Source organism: Hemitrygon akajei, chromosome 1 (genome assembly GCF_048418815.1).
Source record: "Hemitrygon akajei chromosome 1, sHemAka1.3, whole genome shotgun sequence".
NCBI classification, from domain to species: Eukaryota; Metazoa; Chordata; class Chondrichthyes; order Myliobatiformes; family Dasyatidae; genus Hemitrygon; species Hemitrygon akajei.
This window is the reverse complement of record NC_133124.1, coordinates 170271135-170297712: the sequence shown is the minus strand read 5'-3', so window position 1 is coordinate 170297712 and position 26578 is coordinate 170271135.

Sequence of the window (26578 nt, the reverse complement as noted above, 5' to 3'; positions counted from 1 at the left end):
GCTGATCCCCGGTAGACTCAACGACAACTGCTCAAAAAAGCCATCTCTTAGGCATTCAACAAAATCACTCTCTTGAGATGCATTTGCAACCTGATTTTCCCAATCGACCTGCATGGTAAAATCTCCCATGGCTATCACAACATTGCCCTTTTGACACGTCTTTTCTATTTCCTGTTCTAAGCCGTGGTGCACCTCCCAGACACAGTCAATAGGCCTGTATAAGTCCGCCATCAGGGTCATTTTAACCTTCCAGTTTCTTGACTCAATCTACAAGGATTCAGCATCTTACAATGCTATGTCACATCCTGCCACTAATCTGATGCCATTCTTCACCAGTAGAGCCACGTCACCCCGCTCTTCCTACAGTACCTTACCATCCCTCCGATACAACGTGAAACCTTGGATATTCAACTCCCAACTACAGCAATCCTTGTCATCATTCAATAGTGGCCACACCATCGTACCTGTCAATATGTAATAGTGCAACAAGATCATCCACCTCATTTCTTATACTCTGCACGTTGAGATACAACACCTTGTGTATCGTATCCTTGAGTATCGTCTTGTGTATCCTTTCTGATTCTGCATCGCTAATGTTTTGATACTCAGCCTGTTGGCGGCAACTAAGTCCCAACACATGTCCTCCCTTCCTGACAGTCTGACTGCATGCTATCTTTACATTTTTTATGTTTCGTACTATCCTGAGTCCCATCACTCCAGTTCCCACACCCCTGCCAAGTTGGCTTAAAACCTCCTCAACAGCTCTAACAATCCAGCTTGCGAGAAAATTCATCCCCCTCGGATTCAGATGCAACTCAGCCCTTTTGAACGGGACATACCTCCCCCAGAAGAGATCGAGCAGTCTGAAACCCAGCCCCCTGCAACAGGTTCTCAGTCACGCGTTTATTTGCCAAATCATCCAGTTTCTACCCTCAATGGCGCGTAACAAAGTCAGCAATCCAGAAATTACGACCCAGGAGGTCCTGTTTCTCAGCTCTCTACCTAGCTCTCTATAACCTATTTTCAAGACCTCTTTACTTTTCCTTCCTATGTCATTGGCACCAATATATACCAAGTCTTCTGGCTCTCCCTCCATCTCAAAACTGTTGCAGACACGACCAAGGACGTCCCCGTTCCTGGCATCTGGGATGCCATACCATACCATACGTGTATCCCGTTTACGTCCACAAGAGTCCACCATGTTAATCACATGGCAACGTGTAAGCCTGCACACCCATGGCATTTCTTATGATATAGGCTTGAATGTCCTTTGCAAGTGACATTTTGCTTCGATAACCCAATGTTCTTCTGAGAAATCTTTTCAAATCACTATAAACTTCAAATCCCTTCAAACCCCACAAGGTTGTGTACTCCGCCCCTGCTGTACTCACTGTACACCCATGATTGTGTAACCAAGTTTCCATCAAACTCAATATATAAGTTTGCTGATGACACCACAATTGTAGGCCGTATCTTGCGTAATGATGAGTCTGAGTACAGAGAGGAAATAAAGAACCTGGTCACATGGTGCGAATACAATAACCTATCCCTCAACGTCAGCAAGACGAAGGAATTGGTTGTTGACTTCAGAAGGAGTAGCGGACCGCACAGCCCCATCTACGTCGGTGGGGCGCAGGTGGAACAGGTCAAAAGCTTTAAGTTCCTCAGGGTGAATATCACAAATGACCTGACTTGGTCTAACCAAGCAGACTCCACTGCCAAGAAGGCCCACAAGCCCCTTTACTTCCTGAGAAATCTGAAGAAATTTGGAATGTCCCCTAAAACCCTTACTAATTTTATAGTTGCACCGTAGAAAGCATTCTTCTAGGGTGCATCACAACCTGGTATGCAAGTTGTCCGGTCCAAGACTGGAAGAAGCTACAGAAGATCGTGAACATAGCCCAGCACATCACACAAACCAATCTTCCATCCTTGGACTCACTTTACACCACACGCTGTCGGAGCTGTGCTGCCAGGATAACCAAGGACAAGACCCACCCAGCCAACACACGTTTTGTCCCTCTTCCCTCCGGGAGAAGGTTCAGGAGCATGAAGATTCGTACGGCCAGATTTGGGAACAGCTTCTTTTGATCTGTGATAAGACTGCTGAATAGATCCCGACCCGGATCTGGGCCGTACCTTCCAAATATCCGGACCTGACTTGCAGTAACTTACTTTCCCTTTTCCACTTCCTAATTATGATTTATAATTATTTTTTTATTATATTTACTTTGATTTGTATTTCAGGGAGCGCGAAGTGCAGAAACAAATATCACTGTGATGATTTACGCTCTAGTATCAATTGTTTGGTGACAATAAAGTAAAGTATCAAGTATAAAGTGAAGTATAAACAGATCGATCGTCCATAATCAATCTCTACTAAACGTGAAGAAATCATTATAATTAGCATTAATTGGTGAAAAAATGCAGTCTGAGACAGAGAGGAAATGGACGAACATTGAAAATCGCTAGTGCATCTTTAACAGTCAGCTGGGGGGAAAACAACCGCCGGAAAAAAAAACGGACCACGGTGAAAAGAAGGTCTTAGTTGTGATCCTATAATATCGTAGAAGACGCGAGAAGACCATACGACACAGAAGAACAATTAGGACATTCGGCGCATGAATGCTGATTTATTATCTAATGAAGATGTTCTCAAGGAAAAGTACAGAGGAAATGGGGCAAATATTCAGGGGATATTTCTGTAGAGTTCTGTATAAGTACGTTCCAACGTTCCAATGAGGCAGGGAAGTTATGGTAGGGTACAAGAACCGTGGTGTACAAAGGCTGTAATCAATCTCGTCAAGAAGAAAAGAAAAGCTTACTAAAGGTTCAGAGCGCAAGGTAATATTGGAGATCTAGAAGGCTCCTGGGGAAGAGTTTAAGAAAGAAATTAGGAGAGACAGAAGGGGCCATGAGAAGGTCTTGGCGGGCAGAATTAAGGAAAACCCTAAGGCATTCTACAAGTATGTGAAGAGCAAGGGGATAAGACGTGAAAGATTGGGACCTATCAAGTGTGACAGTGGGAAAGTGTGCATGGAACCGGAGGAAACAGCAGACGTATTTAATGAATACTTCACTATTCGCTATGAAAAATGATCTTAGTGATTGTAGTGATGACTTGCAGCAGACTGAAAAGCTTGAACATGTAGATATTAAGAAAGAGGATGTGCTGGAGTTTATGGAAAGCATCAAGTTGGATAAGTCGCCGGGACCGGAAGAAATGTACCCCAGGCCACTGTGGGAGGGGAGGGAGGAGATTGCTGAGCCTCTAGCGATTACCTTTGCATCATCAATGGGGACGGGAGAAGTTCTGGAGGATTGGAGGGTTGCGCATACTGTTCCTTTATTCAAGAAAGGGAGTAGAGATGGCCCAAGAAATTATAGACCAGTGAGTCTTACCTTAGTGGTTGGTAAGCTGATGGAAAAGATACTGAGAGGGAGGATTTATGTACACTTGGAGAGGTATAATATGATTAGGAGTAGTCAGCATGGCCTTGTCAAGGGCAGCTCGTGCCTTACAAGCCTGACTGAATTTTTTGAGGATGTGACTAAACACATTGATGAAGGAAGAGTAGTAGATGTAGTATATATGGATTTCAGCAAGGCATTCGATGAGGTACCCAATGCAAGGCTTATTGAGAAAGTAAGGAGGCATGGGATCCAAGGCGACTTTGCTTTGTGGATCCAGAACTGGCTTGCCCACAGATGGCAAAGTGTGGTTGTAGACGGGTCATATTCTGCCTGGAGGTCGGCCACCAGTGAAGTACCTCTGGAATCTTTTCTGGGACCCTTACTCTTCGTGATTTTTATAACTGATCTGGATGAGGAAGTGGAGGGATGGGTTAGTAAGTTTGCTGATGGCGCAAGGTTTGGGGGTGCTGTGGATAGTGATTAAGCTGGACATTGATAGGATGCAAAACTGGGCTGAGAAGTGGCAGTTGAAGTTCAACCCAAATAAGCGTGAAGTGGTTCATTTTAGTAGGTCAAATACGATGGTAGAATATAGTATTAGTAGTAAGACACTTGGCAGTGTGGAGGATCAGAGGGATCTTAGGGTCTGAGTCCATAGGAAACTCAAAGCAGCTGCGCAGATTAACTCTGTGGTTAAGAAGGCGTATGGTGTATTGGCCTTCATCAATCATGGAATTTAGGAGCTGACAGGTAATGTTGCAGCAATATAGGACCCTAGTCACACCCCACTTGCAGTACTGTACTCAGTTCTGGTCGCCTCACTACAGGAAGAACGTGGAAGTCATACAAAGTTGCAGAGAAGATTTACAAGAATGTTGCCTGGATTGGGGAGCATGCCTTATGAGAATAGGCTGAATGAACTCGGCCTTTTCTCCTTCGAGCGAAGGAGGATGAGAGGTGACCTGACAGAGGTTTATAAGATGATGAGAGACATTGATCGTGTGTATAGTCAGAGGCTCTTTCCCAGGGCTGAAATGGTTGCCACAAAAGGACACAGGTTTCAGGTGCTGGGGAGTAGGTACAGAGGAGCTGTCAGGGATAAGTTTTTTACTCAGAGATTAGCGAATGCGTGGAATAGGCTTTCAGCAACGGTGGTGGAGACGGATACGATAGGGTCTTTAAAGAGACTTTTAGATAGGTACATGGAGCTTCGTAAAATTAGGTAAGCCTAATAATTTCTACGACAGGGACATGTTCAGTACAACTTTGTGGGCCGAAAGACTTGTATTGTGCTGTACGTTTTCTATGTTTCTAAGCACAGTCGCCTGCCTTCTCTTTCTAACATTTAGTGCCCTGAGTAATCAAGAATCTAACAATACCGATTCAAGGAACCCTGCGAATTGGCCTCCGCAGCCATTTACGTAAGTAAATGTCACAGATAGGCTACGCTTTGGCCAGATACGTTCCTCTTGATCTCTCTTTTCTGAAGGGAGTTCCTTGTATTCTTAGGCTGCAGCCTCTAATCTTAGACTTCCTCCGTTCCCAGCAACATAGAACAACATACATCAACATAGAACAATACAGCACATTACAGGCCTTTCCGTCCACAGTTTTGTTCCGACCGTTGAACCCTGCCTCCCATATAATCCTCCACCTTAAATTCCCCCATATATAACTTTCTAGTAGTCTCTTAAATTTCACTAGTGTATCTGCCTCCACCACTGACTCAGGCAGTGTATTCCGCGCACCAACCTCTCTCTGAGTGAAAGATCTTCCTCTATTATCCTCTTTGAAATTCCCACCCCTTACCTTAAAGACACGTCCACTTGTATTGAATAGTGGTGCCCTGGGGAAGAGGCGCCGGCTGCCCACTCTATCTGTTCATCTTAATATCTTGTATACCTCTATCGTGTCTCCTCTCATCCTCCTTCTCTCCAGAGAGTAAAGCCCTAGCTCCCCTAATCTCTGATCATAATGCATACTCTCTAAACCAGGCAGCATCCTGGTAAATCTCCTCTGTACCCTTTCCAATGGTTCCACATCCTTCCTATAGCGAGGCGACCAGAACTGGACATATTAGAGATATTCTCCCCATATCCATTCTATTTCTCTTTCAATATTGGATTTCCAAGATATCTGCCCCTCGTTCTTCTAAACTGCAATGAGTAGAGACTCAGAGACATTAATCACTCCTCATATGTTAACGCTTTCACTCCTGGCATCATTCTTGAGAAACTTCTGAGCCCTCTCTGTCAGTGCATCTTTTCCAATTACAGCAAATGTGACCTGATTACGGCCTTTAAATTCCTCAGTATTACGTATTATCTTATACGTTTCAGTCCTGTCGAATTTAATGCGAACGTTGCATTTGCCGTCTTTACTACCAATTCAACTTGCAAGTTAAGCATTGCAGAATCCTGATCTTGGACTCTTATGTCCCGTTGCATCTCCGTGTTATGAAGTTGATCCATTTTTGAAAATAGTCTACAACTTTATTCCTTCCATCAAAGTGCACAAACACTTCCTATACTCTATTCCATTTACCTTTATTTGCCCATCCTCTTATCAGTCCAGTCCTTCAGCAGACATGCTGTTTCCACAATACTGCCTATCACTCCACCTACTTTTATATCGTTGGCAAACTTAGCCACAACTCCATCAACACCATCATCAGATCATTGACATAAAGTGAAAAGGCGCGTCCCAACATTAGCACCTGCAGGATAGCACTGGTCACTGACAGCCAAGTAGAGATTGCCCCATTCATTCCGTCCTGCCATACATGCCAAAGCTCTGTGCGTGCTAGATTCCATCGTGTAATTCCACGGGCTATTATCTTGTTTAACATTCTCTGGGCCAAACCTTGCCGACTTCCAACTGTTTTATCCCGAGCCTCCAAGTATCCCGAAACCTCATCCAATGTAGCATAATCTGCGTCTTACTGAAGAAAAGTTAATGAGATTATAATCACCTGTTTTATGCCTGTCTCCCTTCATGAAGAGCAGAGTAGTACTTGCAAGTTTGCAGTCCTCTAAAAATATTACATAATCAAGTGAAGCTTCAAAGAGCACTGTTAATTCATCCACTTCCTCTTTACCTACCCATTTCAGAACCTTGAGGTGTTCATGGTCCACGTTACTGATCTACCTTCAGCTCCTTCAGCTTCCCATGTACCTTTTTCTTAATATAGTGGTTGTAATCACTATTGTGTCCTGACATTCCATTACTGCAGGTGTCGTGCGCAATGACTAACACATAATACTGAAGGACTTCTTTCTCATTATTTGTACCCCATTTCTGTCTCTGTGGTGTCATTATCTCGGTGGAATGTTTCATTTCAGGTTCTGTGTCGTATTAAGTGAAATGGATGCAATTACTTCTAAAGAGGATTGACTCAAACATTTCTCTGACCATATAAGTGGAGCTTCAATCTAGCGCATTGGCACCCACGCCCTGGAAAGAGAAAATGACCTTTTATGTTGTTCCTTTTAGCCAAGTACACAAGAAATGCATTATTTCTCGTCACCTTATAAAACCCCGAGAGGATCAATTTTCATATTCATTATTGCTTGGAATAATATTGTACCGTTCGACGCTCTGCATGAATTTGATTCAATGTGAGAGCGATATATTTTCCTGACATTAGGAACACTTCTGATTGGCCTTAAACCATTCGTCAATATTGGTGGGCGTAACCTGACGAGAAACTCGCCCTCATAACCATTCCTCTTGAGATATCAGTCTGTTTCAGAACGTGCACGTGGTAAATTCGGGATGGACTAATGGCTTCAGGTTGCTTACTGTAAACGGCTATTTGACGTCAACGCTCACGTAGACCACTGGTGATCAGAGTAATGTGCGATCCTGACCCAGCCTTCCCTCCGTGTCTGATACTGGACTCACCAACGTTATTAGCATTGATCTGACATTAAAAAGTTTCCTTCGTGAAATATTTTCCAGACACTAAAATATATTTTAGCAATGTGAAGAATTGTGGATTCTGTGGAAACGTAGATAAGTGAATCTACAGGTACTGGAAATCCAGAGCAACATACAAAACATGCTGCAGGAACTCGGTGAGTCAGTCAGGTTTTAAGAATATAAAGAAACAGTCGACATTACGGGCCAAGGCTCTTCTTCAGGACTGTGAACAAATAGGGAAGACGCCATAACAAGAAGGCGAGTGAGTGGAAAAAGACAAGCAAGAAGATGATATGCAAAGCCTGGTGACTGGAAAACATAAAGGGCTGGAAAGAAAGGAATCCGATTAGAGCAGAGACTGGCCCATGGTAGAAAGGAAAGATGGAGGATCACCAGGCGGAGCTGATAGCCAGGTGAAGAGAAAAGATAAGAGGGAATACTGGAGAACAGACGAACAGGGAAGTGAACAAAATAAAACTACCGGTAGGAGAAATTTGTGTTCCTGTCATCAGTTCGGAGACTACATTGCGGAATATGGAGTTGCTCCTCAGGTAACGCGGCATTACAGCTGGGGCAGATCATCTATGATCGCATTAAATGGCCAATCAGGACTGAAGGGCTTGAGAGACCCTAGTGTTCACATATTTATGTTCTTACCTTCCCATCGAAAAACAACGACTGACACCATTAATATAATACAAATATCCAGCCTGTTCATTCATTGGGAGATTCCGACCAATCTCAAGGATCGGATAATCCCCATACAGAGGACTAGTAACTGAGGTACGATTTCAATCATTATGAAAGGAACATAACTTTGCATAAACTACTGTTCAATTTATCCTCTGATATTCTAATCTTGAGTTGAAAATTGCAAATTATTTCACTGGAAACCCCAGCAACTCAAGTAGCATTTTTCGTAATCATTCACTAAAAAGAAAATCTTCAGTTTCTATGCATTATGAACCTCACTATCTAAATGAAATGTTAATATATCATTGAACGCAGTAACAGAACGGTTGAAAATTAGCCCACTCAGTGTTTTTTTTTCCTGCATTGATTCTCGTATCACATTTGGATTGGGGTGGAAATTTCATTTAGATTAAGTAGAAACAAATGTCAAAATATGAATTTTGCAAGAAGTCACTTTCTTGCACTGATACAGCAAATGAGAATTTCGCCTGAAATTCCAGTTAATACTTCTGTAATATTCCTTGATACCGCTCCAGTTGTTGGATGTCCTATGCCATTCCAACTATATCTCAACAATAGTGACCGCAATGGTCAAGCGAAAATTTTAGCTTTGATCTTTTGGCCATCAGTTTACCAGGAGAAAAAAGACACATACAGTATGCATTTTTTAATGCAACCCGCTTCTAGACAAATGTTCAAATTTTTGGTAAACAACATTGACATAAAAACTTAATACTGATTGTGTACACAAATGACCCCTGATTTTGTTGATTAATTGCAGCATTGCTAATCAATTTTAGCAATTCTTAGGACAACGAGACTTTTTTTTTTACAAAAGAAATGCAGGTGGAATCCGAGAAATTCCCATTTTACTTAATAACGAGATGAGAGATGCAGATTGACCAACTGATCTGTTGTAACTGAGTTTGATTCTTATCAACGGGGTAAGATTAATTCATAGAGCGGTACAGTCCTGGGAAAGGACATCATTGTCTGCTGTGGATCGCAACTACTGCACCAGTCTTCCATTCCTTAGACTTGCACTTACATGATCACCATTTACCATATTTATTCATTTACCAAGTAGAGCTGCAATTCAATCTGTCCTCTGGTCTCTCAATGCTTCTGTGTTTCAGTATAATCAGCACCCAAGCTTTCTCCAAAGACAGTATTCCCAGTTTCATAACTATCACTGATCCCATTAACGGCTGTGGTATATTTCTTCACGATTCTGTCTGAAACCTTAGCTTGCTTGCTGTAATATCGTGACCAGAAATGGAAAAGAAAATTCCAACATGAGCCGTTGCTCTGTTTATGTTTTGCATGCCGCCTTTACACAAATATTTGTTACCTCTCTAATAAATCCCAGAAATGTCTTTTGCCGTGCTAAGTGCTTTCTCATCCTATATTGCTAATTTCAGTGATTAGTGCACAGCTGGACTGTTGTTGCAGTGATACTCCATTCTTTTAAAACACGGTCATTTATATATTCCTTTCATCCCCTTTCTTCAACCAAGGATGGCACTTCATGAGTAGCCGACAGAAAATGCAGAAATTATTACTTGCATTTGCAACTGGACTATGAATTGCCATCAATAAACGAACTTACACGAATGGTAATTCCAGGCATCGCCAGCCATCCTATCATGCTGACATCCTGTGTACCAACACCGAAAATCACCCCACACCCTCCTACTTATGTAGATAAGAGGGATGGAACTTTACATTCTCCATTGGGAGTGTCCACACTGAGAGCATTCGATTCTGTTTTCTTTCTTCTGGTAACCATTCCCCTCTTCCAGTCTTCCCTTAATCCACATCTATCATCACCCCATTCCTTTCCACTCTCCCGCCATCAAGATCAGCATATCCTGCCCATATCCCTTCTACAGGTTCACCACCTCACCTACCTCAACTATCTTCCTTTATTCTCTGGTTTACTATTGCCTCTTGTCTAATTCCATCTTATTTATCTCTTTGTCATTTCCAACACTCACAATTTGGCATTTCACACCATTCCTATTCACCTGAAAAATGACCTGCCGAACACCTTTTTCCCAAATATCGCTTGCCCTTGCTCCAACCCATCGCTCCAACTTTGTCGACCCTCTTTCTTACCGCTCCCCATGAACAACCTCCTCCTGAAACGCCGACTGTATATTTCCTTCCCCAGATGATGTCTGGTTCGGCATTTTCCTCCAGCTACAGCTTGTTTAACTACCTCCATTCTCCTGTTAGATGGCAAATTTACGTAAAAGCTTTCAATATTAACGTTTGGCAACAGAATTATTTTTTCCTCCTGTTATATGCCTGCATGTAGATTTTCAAAGTGCATTTTAAAAGTTATTTCTGTCAAAATTCTTCTGAATTAATTAAAAGTAAGAGCAATATTCTGCTGCCTCAGCAAGGAACTGAACCCACTGCAATAGGTGCACGACAGATGCAATGCCAATGGTTCTTCACGCGGCCTCAGATCGCCTGGACAACACAAACACCCATGTTATGGTGCTGTCATTGACGATGCTTAGAGTTTAATAACATCATTCTTACAGTCCTGATCGAAAAGCTACAGGACCTGGGCCTCTACATCTTCCTCTGCAATTGGATCCTCGACTTTGTGACCAGAATTTCACAATCTGTGCGGATTGGTAATAACATATCCACCTCGATGGCGATCAACACTGACGCACCTCAGGGATGTGTGCTGAGCTCACTGCCATACTCTCTCTATACCCATGATTATGTGGCTAGGCATAGCTCAAATGCCAACTATTTATTCCATGACGATACAAACATTGTTGGCAGAATCTCAGGTGGAAACCAGAAGGAGTACAGGAGTGAGTTATAACAGCTGTTTGAGTGGTGTCCCAGCAAAACCTTGCATTCAGCACCAGTTGGATGAAAGATTATTGTGGACTTCATAAAGAACAAGAAATCAACAATTCGTGTCTTGCATTTCTGCCAGTCAGTTTATGACTAAGACAAACCCCCTTGGTCCCGGCCCTTCTATCCTTTACGTCTACTTTTGAGTCATCCATTTTACGCTTCCACCAGACAATCTGTTTCTTCATGTTTTAAAACTGCCATTCGCTACAGTCACAAATCCACTCTTTGCATCGCAAAATATCTGCATCCTTTCAAACTTTCACAAATCCTTTTGTCTATCTCTCCTTCCTTCTAACGTTTCCTGGTGTGTGTGTGTGTGTGTGTGTGTGTGTGTGTGTGTGTGTGTGTGTGTGTGTGTGTGTGTGTGTGTGTGTGTGTGTGTATACACACACACACACACATATACACACACCGCCCCCCCCCACTTCTGTCTTCGATCCTCCATCGAAATCCGATGACGATGTCCACTCCTTTAACGATGAGATCTTTGATGACTATAGAAACGTATCCTGGACCCGCAAGCTCTATTGCAGGTGGGAGATGTAAATGTGGTAGTGGCGGTAGTGGTGGTAGCCATGGCTGCATTTCTCCTGCCTCTCTTCTGCTGTCTTCTGGTTGTTCTTTCCATCTCCAGAATACAAACACCGTCCCTTCACAGCTGTCACCAAGCGGTGCGGTCAGCAGCAACATCCTCCAGGCCCTCAGGTCTGATCTTGCACTTCCTTAATGCGTTTTTCATCTGATCCTTATAGCGCTTCTTCGGCCCTCCAGCTGAGCGTCAACCATGATGTAGCTGGCTATATAACACTCTGCGGGGTAGCCAACATGGGGACATCCTTATCACATGCCCAGCCACTGCAGCTGACACTGGGTATTCATGGCCTCAATACTTCTGCAGTTGGTCTTTACAAGTATTTTACACACACACACAAAAGTATATGTTCTTCTCTCTCCACAGATACCGACGGCCCCGATTTGTATTTCAGGCTTTTAGCTTCAACCTCGACGTTTCAAAGTAGACAGAGTGACCAGTTTCAAATTTCGGGATGTCAATAACCTGGTCCTAAGTTCCCAACAGATTGATGCAGCTGTAAAGAAGGCAAGACAGCGGCTGTCTTTCATCAGGTGTTTGAGGAGATCCGGTTTGTCACCAAAAAAACATTCGAAACCATTTACGTATGTACAGTGGAAAGCATCATGACTGGCTGAATCACCGTTTGGTATGGGGAGGAGATGCTCCTGCAAAACAATGAAAGAAGCTACAGAAGGTTTTGAAATTAGTTAATTTCATCGTGGGTATTAGCTTCAGTAGTATCCAAGATATCTCAAGGAGCGACAGCGTGCGTTATTAAGAACTCCCATGACTTCAGGACATGCCTATTTCCCATTCTGATATGTCTATCCATGGCCTCCTCTATTGTCAAAATGAATCCAAACTCAGGTTGGAGGAACAACACCTTCTATACCGGCTGGGTAGCCTCCAACCTGATGGCATGAACATTGACTTCTCTAACTTCCGTTAATGCCCCTCCTCCCTTCTTACTCTATCCCTGACATATTTAGTTGTTTGCCTGTTCTCCATCTCCCTCTGGTGCTCCCCCCCCCCATCCTTTCTTTCTCCTGAGGCCTCCCGTCCCATGATCCTTTCCCTTCGCCAGCTCAGCATCACTGTCGCCAATCACGTTTCCAGCTCTTAGCTTCATCCCACCCCCTCCGGTCTTCTCCTATCATTTCGCACTTCCCCCTCCCTCCACTACTTTCAAATCTCTTACTATCTTTCCTTTCGGTTAGTCCTGACGAAGGGTCTCGGTCCGAAACGTCGAAAGCGCTTCTCCCTGTAGATGCTGCCTAGCCTACTGTGTTTCACCAGCATTTTGTGTGTGTTGTTTTTCCTAATTCCTATTTCTCATTGCTACCGACAGGAAAGAGTTACAATAGACTGAAGGCACATAATCCGCCATTCGGGATCAGCTTCTTCCCTGCTGCCATCCGATTTCTAAATGGTCATTGAACCAATGAACATTAATTCACTTTTTTTGTAAACCTGTTGTTGCACTACAACTGTGATTTAACTATTTAATACACACATGCTTACTTGCTCTAATTCATTTATATTTTTTCTATATTTATCATTAATTGCACTCTGCCGCTACCGGTAAGTTAAGAAATTTCACGATATATGCCGGTGATATTGAACCCGATTCTGATTCTGAGATTCGGGGGAAAATTCATTTACCTGCCTGCCAGCTTTCCTTGTGATAAACCAATCACCGACCCCACCGACCAGGCCAATGCCACATAAACCAAATACGATACCCACTATTGCACCAGAGTCTCGGGTATAAAAGCCATCTGTTATAGATGCCAACCTACAAAAAATATGTAGTTTACATCGCGAAAACACATCCCTCTCAGTAGCAATTAGATTTTAATAGCAAACTAACAGGATATGTTTTGAATTGTATTTTGTATACTGGATGTTTCAGACATGACTGGTGATCCACGCTGTGTGTCATCTGGACACCACTCTGCACATTACAAAAGCAAGAACTGCCCAATATACTGATATCAGATTCATGTTATTTATCTGTAATCTGTAACAGCAGTAATGTTTTCGATTCATAACGGAAACAGATTTGGGAATCATGTACTTTTGGAGAGGGATGAACACGAGGGATAACCAGAAAGAACGAGAGAACACCAATTCGAATCTCGCGTTTCTGCCAGTCAGGTTATAACCAAGACAACCCTCCCCCGCCCCCGGCTCGTCTACCGTTTAAGACTACATTTGTATCGTCCAGATTCCGCTTCCACCAGACATGTTCTTCGTTCATGCCTTAAACCTTCCATGCTCGACAGCCATAATTCGACCACTTACAACGCAAAATATCTGCATCCTTTCCATTTTGCACAAATCCTTTTATCTTTCTCTGCTGCCTTTTTGTTTATGCTAACGTTTCTTGAATACAAAATTAAAAACAGACTGAAGTATAATGTTTTTCTCTCCGAAGATGCTGTCTATCCTGCTGAGTATTTCGCGCTTTTTAGCTTCAATTTCGACCTTCCAAAGTGTACTACTCAACAGTTTTCCAGGATGAACTCCATTTGCCGCTTCTGCTCACAGTTCTGCATCATACCAATGTCTTGCTGTAACTTACCAAAGTAATCTACACTGTAGACAATACCAGCAAACCGTCGTGTCATCTCAAGCGTACCAGCCACCCTTCCACTATTTCATCCAAGTCATTTATAAAAATTGGAAAGAGAGGCGTTCCCGGAACAGATCCGTGCAGTACACCACCGGTCAACAGCCTCCAGGCAGAACACGTACCACCTGCTACCAAGCTTTGCCTTTTATGAATCCAAGTTGCCAGCTTTCCCTAAACTTGTGTCAGGGTCCCGACTGGCAATTCCCCATCTTGCCATTATCCCATTGATGGTGCTTTAATTCCTGTCGGCTGATTCCCTATGATTGCTAGTCCCAGTAATCAACGCGCACCTCGTTCCCATTAGCGAACAGAGGATAAAAATCGGGCCGTGCTGTGCCAGCTCGTTGGTCGACTCTAGTGTGAATAAACCTCTTTTCCTGATGCCTTGGGACTATCAGTTCTAAGCTCCGCATCATTTCCTGGATACTCTACGTAAACCTTGACTCTGTGTAAAGACTCTCCTGGATACCGGTTCCCCGTTCGCGATGGTGCTAAACGCCTCTTGACTCTGCCTCCGCGCCTGTGTCCTGCACTTGGGTTCGGCCTCAGCCTCGTCATTGCAACAGAACGAACTGGCCAAGAATGAACCCAGCGGACACGGACCCCGCGCAACAGGCCCTCGTATGCCAGGCCTTCCTACTGGGCGTATATGATCAGCTGCTCGGAGAAGTCAGGAGAGATCTTCGTGCCCTGTCCGAGGATGCAAAGAAGGTCAGTGAGCAGGTTGACCGGGTAGCAGCTCCCCTTGCTCTGTCTCTTCCAAGAATCCAGTCTGACCAAACCGCACATCCTGGGATGGCTACGCCCCTTGGTTCGGCAATACCATCACCTCGAAAGCCGTACATACCCGAACCAGCACCCCAGCTGGGGGCCTAGGGAAGTGCCGAGCCTTCCTGCTACAATGTTCCTTGGTTTTCGAGCAACAGCCTCGTACATACACCTTGGACAGATCAAAAATTGTGTACATCATGGGGCTGTTACGAGGGGATGCCTTATCATGGGCCACAGCGATGTAGGACAACCGACCAGAAGTCTGTTCCTCCTTCTTTCGTCTCCGAAATGAGAAAGGTCTTTGAATAAGCTCATTTGCGGTAAGGATGCCGCTAAGCGCTTGCGAACAAGTACCCCTTGCCCCTCAGTAACTTGGCATTTGAACCATTTCACGGAGCCACCATATTCTCAAAGTTAGATCTTCCTAGTGCCTACCATCTAGTCAGGATAAGAGAGGGAGACGAGTGGAACCATAGGAAATCACATCACAGAGGCCTTTCGGCCCTTCTTGGCTGTGCCGAACCATTTTTCTGCCTAGTTCTACTGATCTGAACCTAGACCATATCCCTCCAAACACCTCTCATCCATGTACCTGTCCAAGTTTTTCTTAAGTGTTAAAAGTGAGCCTGCATTTACCACTTCATCTGGCAGCTCACTCCACGCTCCCACCACTCACTGTGTGAAGAAGCCCCCCACCCACATGGTCCTTTTAAGCTTTTCCCCCTTGACCTTTAACTTGGACACGGAGCCGGGACTCGAAACTTGGACACGAGACAACAAAACCAATCAACGACAGACAATTCGCATCTTGGCTCAGAGTAGCGGCAAACAGCCTGCAAAACTCAGCTGGATACAAAATCGACAGAATTCCCGAAGCAACTTAGAGTCCACAATTCTCGGCGACACGGAACGTGCATTACCACACTAGCTCAGAGGACGGTCCAGTGTTATCAGCGGCCCGGAACTTGCATTGCCGCATTGGCTTAGGGACGGACTATCCCCGCGTAGATGTAAGCCGGAGTTTTTATGCTGCCGGTTCGGATCAGGATCAGGTGCCCTAATCAAGGAGCCTGGTAGAACACGGGGAAAGGTAATTAACTGAAATGAGGAATCAACGGACCAGACCGTGACAAGAGCAGGTGAATTGGTCGTCCGATCTCAGCATGTTAGATATCGTCAATGAGTTGTTATTGCTGCTCGGGGTAATTCTACCACCAGCACTGACAGCTTTATTGTTCACAAAACTTAAATATGAAACATCAAGCTCCCGTGCGAGGCAAGTCAAACCAATCGTGTCATTGTGTTCTATTGGGTTGGTGTTTCCGCCATGTGCTGGCGGGTTTTGAAATTGGTTCTGTTATAATACAGCTGATCATATTCAATTACCGTATTCTGTTACAATATGGTAACATAATCTGCAAAAAGTGCATCTCCCATAGAATAACACACATACAAAGCAAAATACTGCACATACTGAAAATTAGAAATGAAAACAGAATGTTGTAAGTGCTCAGTGGCGCGTTCTCCGGCCGTGGAGAGGGGATCCCGGTTAAGGATTCAGGTGCACGATTAAGCTTTGAATATCGGTTGGTACTTACAGAAACCTTGCATTTTCAGAAACCCTGTGTAAAGTACAGCAAATGTGCTTACTACCGTGTGAATGAAGAACATGATAAGACTCAATTAAATTCGCGAGGGAAAGATGTGTGCTGATGTTCAAACAGGGCATCCAAGCAGTGTTAATTTACAGGCTCAATTAAAAATGTCGAGGATTAAACCTAGGCTGCTGAGGAACAGAGGACATAGGTACCGGGGTGGGTGAGACATGCTAAGTGTTGCGGCGAGATGCTGTGAGCCTGAAAGAAGGCACAGTAATTCCAGATCTCCTCATGCATTGTACATTGTTACCATCAACATTGTTGCCATGAATATTATTGAGGTTTCATATTAACTTTGAAAATATAATCACCAGCTGACTGCAACTGTAAACATTTGCAAAGCTTATTTAAGTAACAGCAGACTATCAAACAAACCTAAAGCCAATAGAATGCACGTATAAAAATTTCTAACCGAACATGAATGCTCCGAGTCAGATACATTCTTTGCAGAGTTACATACATAGTAAGCTATTGATAGTAATCGTTGAACGAGGGAACACGTGTTATTTCATTGACCGTGAACCAAAGAAATAATATCCTGGGTCATGGCGTTATTCGACAATTCTCCTTTGTAGAATCAAATCCACATTGTAATTTTGACGTTTTCAGTTTACAATATATCCACGTTAGCATGCACGCTTTGTGATGTTTGTATTAGGTTTCTCAATCAGGAAAAGGGGGAATTGAGTGACCTCACTTCGAGACATATCCTATGGTTTGAGAATGCATTTGTTGGCCACGCTTTAGGTATAGGAAGCACTTAATAAAGTACCCACTGATTGCATTTTTGTATTAGACCAACATAAGAGACATAGGACCAAAATTAGGCCATTGATAATGTATTTTGTATGCTTACACTTTGCCAAGAGCTTGAGTGTATGGAAGAAAGTTCTAAGCTGCAGGAAATTATCAATGGAAAACGAAAGAAACAAAATAAATTTTAATCCATAAAAGTACAAAATAATATATTTGCAGATGACAAACAAGGCAAAGGAATAGAGAATAATTGTGGATATTTACTTGCAAAACAAGGAATATAAATATCTTGGAGAGAATGGTAAAATACAGGAAAATCAGAACAAGTGGTTATAGTACCTTATACAATTCTATCCTTTTTGACATGAAGAGAATTAAACCAGTTCAAAAGTATGTACATTGCTTAATTCAGGGTAAGTGGTTGTACAAAGCTATCAATGGAATGTATGGATAACATTGGATCAAATCCACTCAATGTACAATTCTGAGTAGTCGGTAATCCTGGGTGCAGTGCTAATTCAAACCAGCTGGAATCCTTTTTTGTAAAAACTACTGGTGGTGAGCAAAAGTACACCCTCGGCCCATCGAGTCTGCTCTACCGTTCAATAATGGACTGACCAAATCTTCCAGTCAACCCCACTCCCCTGCCTTTTCCCCATACCCTTTGATGCCCTGGATAATCAAGAACCTATCTATCTCTGCCTTAAATGCACCCAATGACTTGGCCTCCACAGCCGCTTGTGGCAACAAATTCCACAGATTTTCCACCCTCTGACTAAAGTATTTTGCCTACATTTCTGTTCTAAATAGACGTCCTGAAGTCGTGCCCTCTTGTCCTAGAGCTAATGTCATATAGTTTGTTGTAGTTTTAATTTTACAAGTATTTATGATGTAAATGTGAGGCCAAGAAACATATATTTTGTATTGTTTTATCAACAGTTTTTACCATACAGTGAACAGTAAACGGTTAATCTTACTGCGATCGTGCCGTCATTGACTACGGTTTACCTCAGTGTTTAGTTCAGACTTCTTACACCTGATTGAGAACACTACATTTTCCATTAATTTACCCACCACTGACGTCAAACTGACAGGCCTATAATTGCTAGGTTTACTCTTAGAACCCTTTTTAAACAATGGGACCTCATTAGCAATATGCCTATCCTCTGGCACCATTCCCGTTTCTAACGACATTTGAAATATTTCTGTCAGAGCCCCTACTATTTCTACACTAACTTCCCTCAAGGTCGTAGGGAATATCCTGTCAAGATCTGGAGATTTATCCAATTTTATATTCCTTAAAAACCCAGTACTTCCTCCTCTTTAATCGTCATAGTTTCCATAACTTCCCTACTTGTTTCTCTTACCTTACACAAATCAATATCCTCCTTAGTGAATACCAAAGAAAAGAAATTGTTCAAAATCTCCCCCATCTCTTTCGGCTCCACGCATAGCTGTCCACTCTGATTCTCTAAGGGACCACTTTTATCCCTCACTATCCTTTTGCTATTAATATAGCTATAGAAACCCTTCGGATTTATTTTCACCTTACTTGCCAAAGCAACCTCGTATCTTCTTTTAGCTTTTCTAATTTCTTTCTTAAGGTTCTTCTTACATTCTTTTTATTCCTCCAGCACCTCATTTACTCCATGCTGCCTATATTTATTGTAGATATCTCTCTTTTTCCTAACCAGTTTTCCAATATCCCTTGAAAACCATGACTCTCTCAAACTTTTTAACCGTTCCTTTCAACCTAACAGGAACATAAAGTTTTTGTACCCTCAAAATTTCACCTTTCAATTACCTCCATTTCTCTATTACATCCTTCCCATAAAACAGATTGTCCCAATCCACTCCTTCTAAAACCTTTTGCATCTCCTCAAAGTTAGCCTTTCTCCAGTCAAAAATCTCAACCCTCGACCTATCCTTCTCCGTAATTATATTGAAACGATCCAACACTATCCAAAAATGAAGATCCAACACTGCCCCTTCTCTAGTCGGTACCTCTAAGTATTGCTGCAAAAAACTATCCTGCACACATTTTACGAACTCCAAACCATCCATCCCTTTTACAGTATGGGTTTCCAGGTCTATGTGTGGAAAATTAAAATCTCCCGCAATCACCATCCTGTGCTTACTACAAATATCTGCTATCTCCTTGCAAATTTATTCCTCCAATTCTCGCTCCCCATTAGGTGGTCTATAATACACCCGTATTAGTGTTACTACGCCTTTCCCATTCCTCAATTCTAAACAAATAGCGTCCCTAGACGAGACCTCTAATCTATTCTGCCAGTGCACCGCTGTAATATTTTCTCAGACAAGCAATGCAACACCTCCCCCTCTTGTCCCTCCGATTCTATCACACCTGAAGCAACGAAATCCAGGAATATTTAGTTGCAATCACACCCTTCCTACAACCATGTTTCACTAATAGCTACAACATCATTTTCCAGGTATGAATCCATGCTGTAAACTCATCCACCTTTCTTACAATACTCCTAACATTAAAATAAATGCATTTAAGAAATTCTCCACTTCTTCCTCTCTGTTTATCTCTAACAGTACAAAGAACTTTACTGTCTTCTTCTTCTTCCTTCTCCCATACATCTGTTCCTACACTCTGGTTCCCCTCCCCCCTCGTATCTAGTTTAAATCCAGTGGAGCCCCTCTAGCAAACCTACTTGCAAGAATATTTATCCCCCTCCACTTCAGATGTAAACCGTCCTGCTGGAACAGGTCCCACCTTCCCTGGAAAACTGCCCAATTATCTATAAATCTGAAGCCCTCCCTCCTGCACCATCTCTTCAGCCACGTGTTGATCTGCACTATCTTACTATTTCTAAACCCACCTGCACGTGGCACTGGTAGCAATCCTGAGATTTCTATCCTGGAGGTCCTGTCCTTTAACTTGGCACCTAGCTCCGTAAACTCACCTTTCAGGACCTCCTCACTCTTCCTACCCACGTCATTGGTCCTTACATGGACCACGACATCCGGTTGCTCACCGTTCCTCTTGAGAATCCTGAGAACTCGATACGAGATATCGTGGACCCTGGCACCAGGGAGGTAACAGACCATCCGGGATTCTCGATCTCTTCCACAGAACCTCATCTGTCCCCCAAGCTATCGAATCCCCTATCACTACTGCTCTCCTCTTTTCCCTCCTTCCCTTCTGAGCTGAGGGTCCAGTCTCGGACCCTCACTGCAACCACAGCAACTTGTCCCTGGTAGGTCGTCCCCAGCAACAGTATCCAAAACGGTATACTTATTGTTGATGGGAACGGCCATAGGGGTGCTCTGCTCTTCCTGTCCATTCCCCTTCCCTCTCCTGACAGTCACCCAGCTACTGTCTCCTGAGTCCTAGGGGTGACTAACTCCCTGAAACTGCTGTCTATTTCTGCCTCTGCCTCACGAATGATCCGAAATTCATCCTGCTCCAGCTGCAGTTCCCTAACACGGTTTGTCAGGAGCTGCAGGTGGATGCACCCTTCGCAGGTGTAGTCATCAGGGACAATTGTGCTCGCCCTGACTTCACACTTACAGCAAACAAGGACCTGCACAACATCTGGCACAGGGACTCCTAATTTCCTTTGCATCTCTGTATTTTGGTTTCTCTTCCAATCTAAATAATGGTCTGACCGTTTATTTCTTGCACCAAAGTGCATCACCACACATTTTCCAACATTGTATTTCATTCGCCACTTTTTTGCCCATTGCCTAAAACTATCTAAGTCTCTCCACAGGCTCTCTGTTTCTTTAACACTACCCGCTCCGCCACCTATCTTTGTATCATCAGAAATTTAGCCACAAATCCATTAATCCCAAATAATTGACATATTTAATAAGGAGCAGAGGTCCCAACACCAATCCTGTGGAAATCCACTGGTGAAAGGCATGCAGCGAGAATAGGATCCCTTTATTCCCACACTTTTTTATTGTGCCAATCAGCTAATGCTCCACCCAAGCTAGCAACTTCCCTGTAATTCCAAGGGTTCTCATCTTGCTAAGCAGCCTCATGTGCGGCACCTTGTCAAAAACCTTCTGGAAGTTCAATTTCAGCACATCTACTACATCTCCTTTCTCTATCCTACCTGTAATTTCCTCAAGAAATTGCAGTAGGTTAGTTAGGCAGGATTTTCTTTTCAGGAAACTATGCCGGCTTTGGCCTTCCTTGTCGTGTGCCTCCAGGTACTCCATAATCTCATCCCTAACAATCGATTCCAACAACTTCCCAACCACTGATGTCAGCCTAACAAGTCTGTAGTTTCCTTTCTGCTGCCTCTCACCCTTCTTATATAGCGGACTAACATTTACAGTTTTCCAGATACAATGCCAGAGTCTATCGATTTTTAAAAGATCATTGTTAATACCTCCGCAATCTCTCCAGCTACTTCCTTCAGAATCCGGAGATGCATTCCATCAGGCTCAGGAGATTTATCCACCTTCAGACCATTAAGCTTCCTGAGCAGCTTCTCAGTCGTAATTTTCACTGCACAAACGTCACTTCCCTGACACTCTCGAATGTCCGGTATACTGCAGACGTCTTCCACTGTGAAGACTGATACAAAATATGCATTCGGTTCATCTGTCATCTTTGCGTCACGCATTACAATATCTCCAGCGTCATTTTTATTGGGTTCCAGGGTTGTGTGAAGAGTCAATAATGTGGAAATAGGTGTTTAAATGTCAGCACAGACTAGCTGGACCGAATGTCGTTCTTCCATATTCGACGATGCTCAGTCCCTGCAATTCTCTTGTCCTAATTCTAAGAGGTATAGTTAGACGAGTGGTGCTGGAAAGCAATCTCACCTGGAAGGTATTGGTTGTGTTTTCAGGGTTAATCCAGGTGGGGTCAGCCCAGGATTTAGGAAGGAGGTCAATCTCAAGAAAGGGAGCCTTCACTGATGCAGTTATGTTAGAGAATGCCAGAACCTCTTTGTGTCGTTTCTATCTTCTCTTCTCTGTTGAAAAGAGTAGTCAACTGACTTTTACTACAGTGATCAAAGATAATTGCCGATAATTTAATGTAGCATAGAGAAACAGCCACCATGAATCACCTCAATATTCCGGAATGATACAGAAACCACAATGGGTGAGTGAATATATCACAGATCTCTATCGAGACAACTGTGGAGGTTCACGTGTGAGAGCTGTGTAGATCACTGAATTTGCGACCAGGGCTTTCAATTTGCACAGTTTCGGTAGAGGCGTGGTCAGTAAAATCTGCATCCTCGACGCTTCAATTAGAATCTTGCACGTTCAGTCAAATGAGGTTGAAACACTCACCACGGATAAACATTGTCACTGCAGTGGAGTGCCCTATTTGGCCTCTGAATTCTAAATCCTTTCACCGGCTCTGCCAGGCTCAACTCATGTTGAAATAAAGAATTGTTGGAGTACATTGAACTTGCTGCGAATAAACTGTAGTTCGCTTTTACCAATAGTCAGTCGCGCACAGCAGAGAGGGAAACATTCCAAAAAAAAAAGGTTTTGAGTAGGTTTTACTAAAGGCTAGGTTTGAGACCAAAGCACTGATTATTCCCGATGCGTCTGAGAGGAACTCCAAGCTGAATCCAATGCCGATCTAAGTTTTTCAAGTCGGTATAATTTATCTTCCGGAAAGAATACTTAATCCGACAACAAACAGCAAAGGTTAAATTCTATTCATTCATCACAGGAATAAAATGCAAGTAATCATCAGAGAATGCATAACTGAATGCAACTAAATCTCATTTACCAACGACTCCCAGAGTGATGATCGGCGAGGTCATGGAGCCATTATTTGGAGCCATGTTCACACGGTATTCCCCACTTCCCGACATGTTCGCTGACTTCAGCAGCGGCGACCCTTTGAAGGTGATTAACTCAGCCCGCGATGTTTATGAATTATCAATAGACACGGTTTCACCGATCCTCTGTGCGACTCTTTTCCCATTAAAATTTAGGTTTCCACTGGTGATCCCGGCCGACGGCCGCGCAGAAAAGAACGCATTTCCCCCGTCAGTGACATTTTTCTGGTTCTGCTCTACGTGGATGGTAAAATTCTGAGACTCGCTTAAGGAAGAGAAAATCGTATGAAGGCAAAACGACAGGGGCGGATAGACTACAGAACTACTGTGGGGGGGGGGGGGGACTTACCAGATGGAAGCCGCAGCAATCATATCTTTCGCGCTGAGTCTGGCTCTGTGGCTCAAATGAAAATGGGGGTAAGAGGAGTGCAATAGTGATAGCAGATTGCTTAATTAGAAGAGCTAAAAGCAGATTCTGTGGATGTAAAAGAGACACCAGGATGATTTATTTCTTCCCTGGTGCCAGGGTCAGGAATATCTCGAATCGTGCTCACAGATTGTTTTTTGTATTAAATCTGTACTTACTGGTCTCTGCATCTGAGAAAATCGAGGATACAGTTGAAGAGGGAGGTATCGGGGCCATGTTTTTAGGGCTTAATGATTAGTTTTGATCGGATACCGAGTTTTACTCAATGTAAACCATTTTGACTTGTGCATTTTTATTGTCCAGATGTTCCAGTTCTGAGTGAGGAGCTAATCAAATTGCATCTGCTGTTAACCTGTTATGACGCTAAGAAGTTTGGAAAAGAACTACTTCATTCCTCGGTAAGGGTTAATGTATTTCATGAGCGAACACGCGAAGTACTTCGACACAGTGGATGTCAGTGCAACTGAACGCTACTTTTTGAGCAGATAACCACGATCTTGGGCACGACTGCAGCTTGCTTGAAGCAGTTTGGTGCCGAATGTAACTATGGAGTCCGCAGACAGTCCAGTTAGTCGATTGGCCACCGACGACAACAAATTTATTGAAACTAACTCTGGTGTCTGGTTCTTTAGTCTCTGCCTGTGTGCAAGTAGAAAGAGGATAGTCAGATGGTTAGATTTCGGATAATGTGGTCTAGGGATGAAATGGTAGGCATTCTTGATAGTAGTGCGGAATGTGCTGGGTCCTCAGATGCTACAGCTGATGTGCTGATGTAGCTGGGCAGAGATTTATTCAAGCTCGCCTGACCATACGTGTTCGGCAAAGATATGAAAGCCGTCGGGGTATGCCATTGAATTGAAGCGACTTTAATTAAAACCACAGAAGGGGTGCAGAGAAGATGTTGGCTAGATTGTGGAGCATGCCTTATGAGAATAGGTTGAGTGGAACTCGGCCTTTTCTCCTTGGAGCGATGGAGCATGAGAGGTGACCTGACAGAGGTGTACAAGGTAACGAGAGGCATTGATCGTGTGGACAGTCAGAGGCTTTTTCCCAAGGCTGAAATGGCTAGCACAACAGGGCATAGTTTTAAGGTGCTTGGAACTAGGTACAGAGGAATTATCAGGGGTAAGTTGTTTTTTTAACGCAGAGTGGTGAGTGCATAGAATGGGCTACTAGCGGTGGTGCTGGAGGCGGAAACGATAGGGCCTTTTAAGAGTCTCCTGGAAAGGTACATGGAGATCAGAAAAATAGCGGGCTATGGGTAAGCCTAGGTAGTTCTAAGGTAAGGACATGTTCGGCATAGCTTTGTGGCCGAAGAGCCTGTATTGTGCTGTAGGTTTTCTATGTCTCCGACAAAATGTGCAATGTGCAACTTACAGTAATTTATAATAAATAGTATGTATAACAGGACAGTCAATATAACATAAAAATACAGTTGTATCAGCATGAATTAATCAGTCTAATGGCCTGGTGGAAGAAGCTGTCCCGGAGCCTATTAGTCCTGGTTTTTATGCTTTTGTACTCTTTCCCGGAGGATAGCAGCTGGAACAGTTTGTGGTTGGGGTGACTCGGGTCCTCACTGATCCTTCGGGCACATTTTTCACTCCTGTCTTTGTAAATGTCCTGAATAATGGAAAGTTCAGATCTACAGATGTGCTAGGCCAGGGGTGTCAAACTCATTTTAGGTCACGGGCCGGATTGAGCAAAATGCAACTTCATGCGGGCTGGATCAGTCGGACGCGTGCGAACGCAGCTTTCGTTGCCTCCGTTTTTTCAGCCTGCTCTCATGTGTTTCAGTCTCTGCTATAACTACAAAGTGTTTCACTTTACAAATTCCGTTTGTTATGAAGAAGACTGCCGAATAAACACTAAAAACCCTGAAAACCTGGTACGTGAATAAACTCAGCATTAGCCATATCATACGCCGTAGGCGCTTCGATTACTGGGGCCAGCTTTAATAGTAATTAGATATTATCTCGCGGGCCAAAAATAATTCCACCGTGGGCCGGATTTGGCCCGCGGGCCTTGAGTTTGACATATATGTGCTAGGCTGTCTGCACCACTATCTTGGGATTCTTGTTCTTGGGATTTGGGGGCCCATATCAAACTCCTTCAACTGCCTGAGGTGAAAGAGGCGCTGTTGTGTTTTTTCACCACCAGCCGGTATGTACAGACCTCATAAGATGCTCGGTTATGTTTATGTTGATAAAATTAAAGCTGTTCACCCTCTTAACCCCAGATCCATTGGTGTCAGTAGGGGCTAGCCTGTCTCCATTCCTCCAGTAGTCCACAACCAGCTCCTGGTTGTTGCACAATTGAGGGACAGGTCGTTTCCTTGACACCACTGTGTCGGAGTGGTGACTTCTTGTCTGTAGCTGCCTCATTGTTATTTGAGAATAGACTAATCAGTGTAGTGTAGTCAGCAAATTTAATTAGCATATTGGAGCTGTGAGTGGCGACACCGAAATGGGTATACAGAGGGTAAAGGAGCCCTGAGAATTAGGACAAAGACCTGAGGAGCACCTGTGCTGAGGGTCAGAGGGGCAAAAGTGAGGGAGCCCACTGTTACCACCTGCCGGCGATCTGACAGGAAGTCTAGGATCCAGTAGCAAGGCAGGGTGAAGGCCGAGGTCTCTGAGCTTCTTGTTGAGTATGGAATGAATTATGCTGTTGAATGCTGACCTGTAGTCCAAGAACAGCATTCTCACATTACTATCCCTCTTCTCCAGATATGTAAGGACCGCATGTAGAGCTGTGGCTATTGCGTCAACTGTTGATCGGTTCTGTCGATAGTCTTGTTTCTTGGTTTCTTGGTTCCTTTATTCTTTATAATGACACTAAATACACCCAGTGTTTGGTTGACATCTGTCTTTGACAGGATATAATTTGCAGTGAGGATCACTGATCACTTAATCAGTGAGGATTAAGTGCTCTTTCGGCACTTAATCGCAAATTAGGCAAATGAAACAAGAACGCTACGTCCGAGCTCCATGATCATTTAATCCCAAAGTAGACGCCACCCCCTTTGTTCTTACCTGATGCTGCCGACCG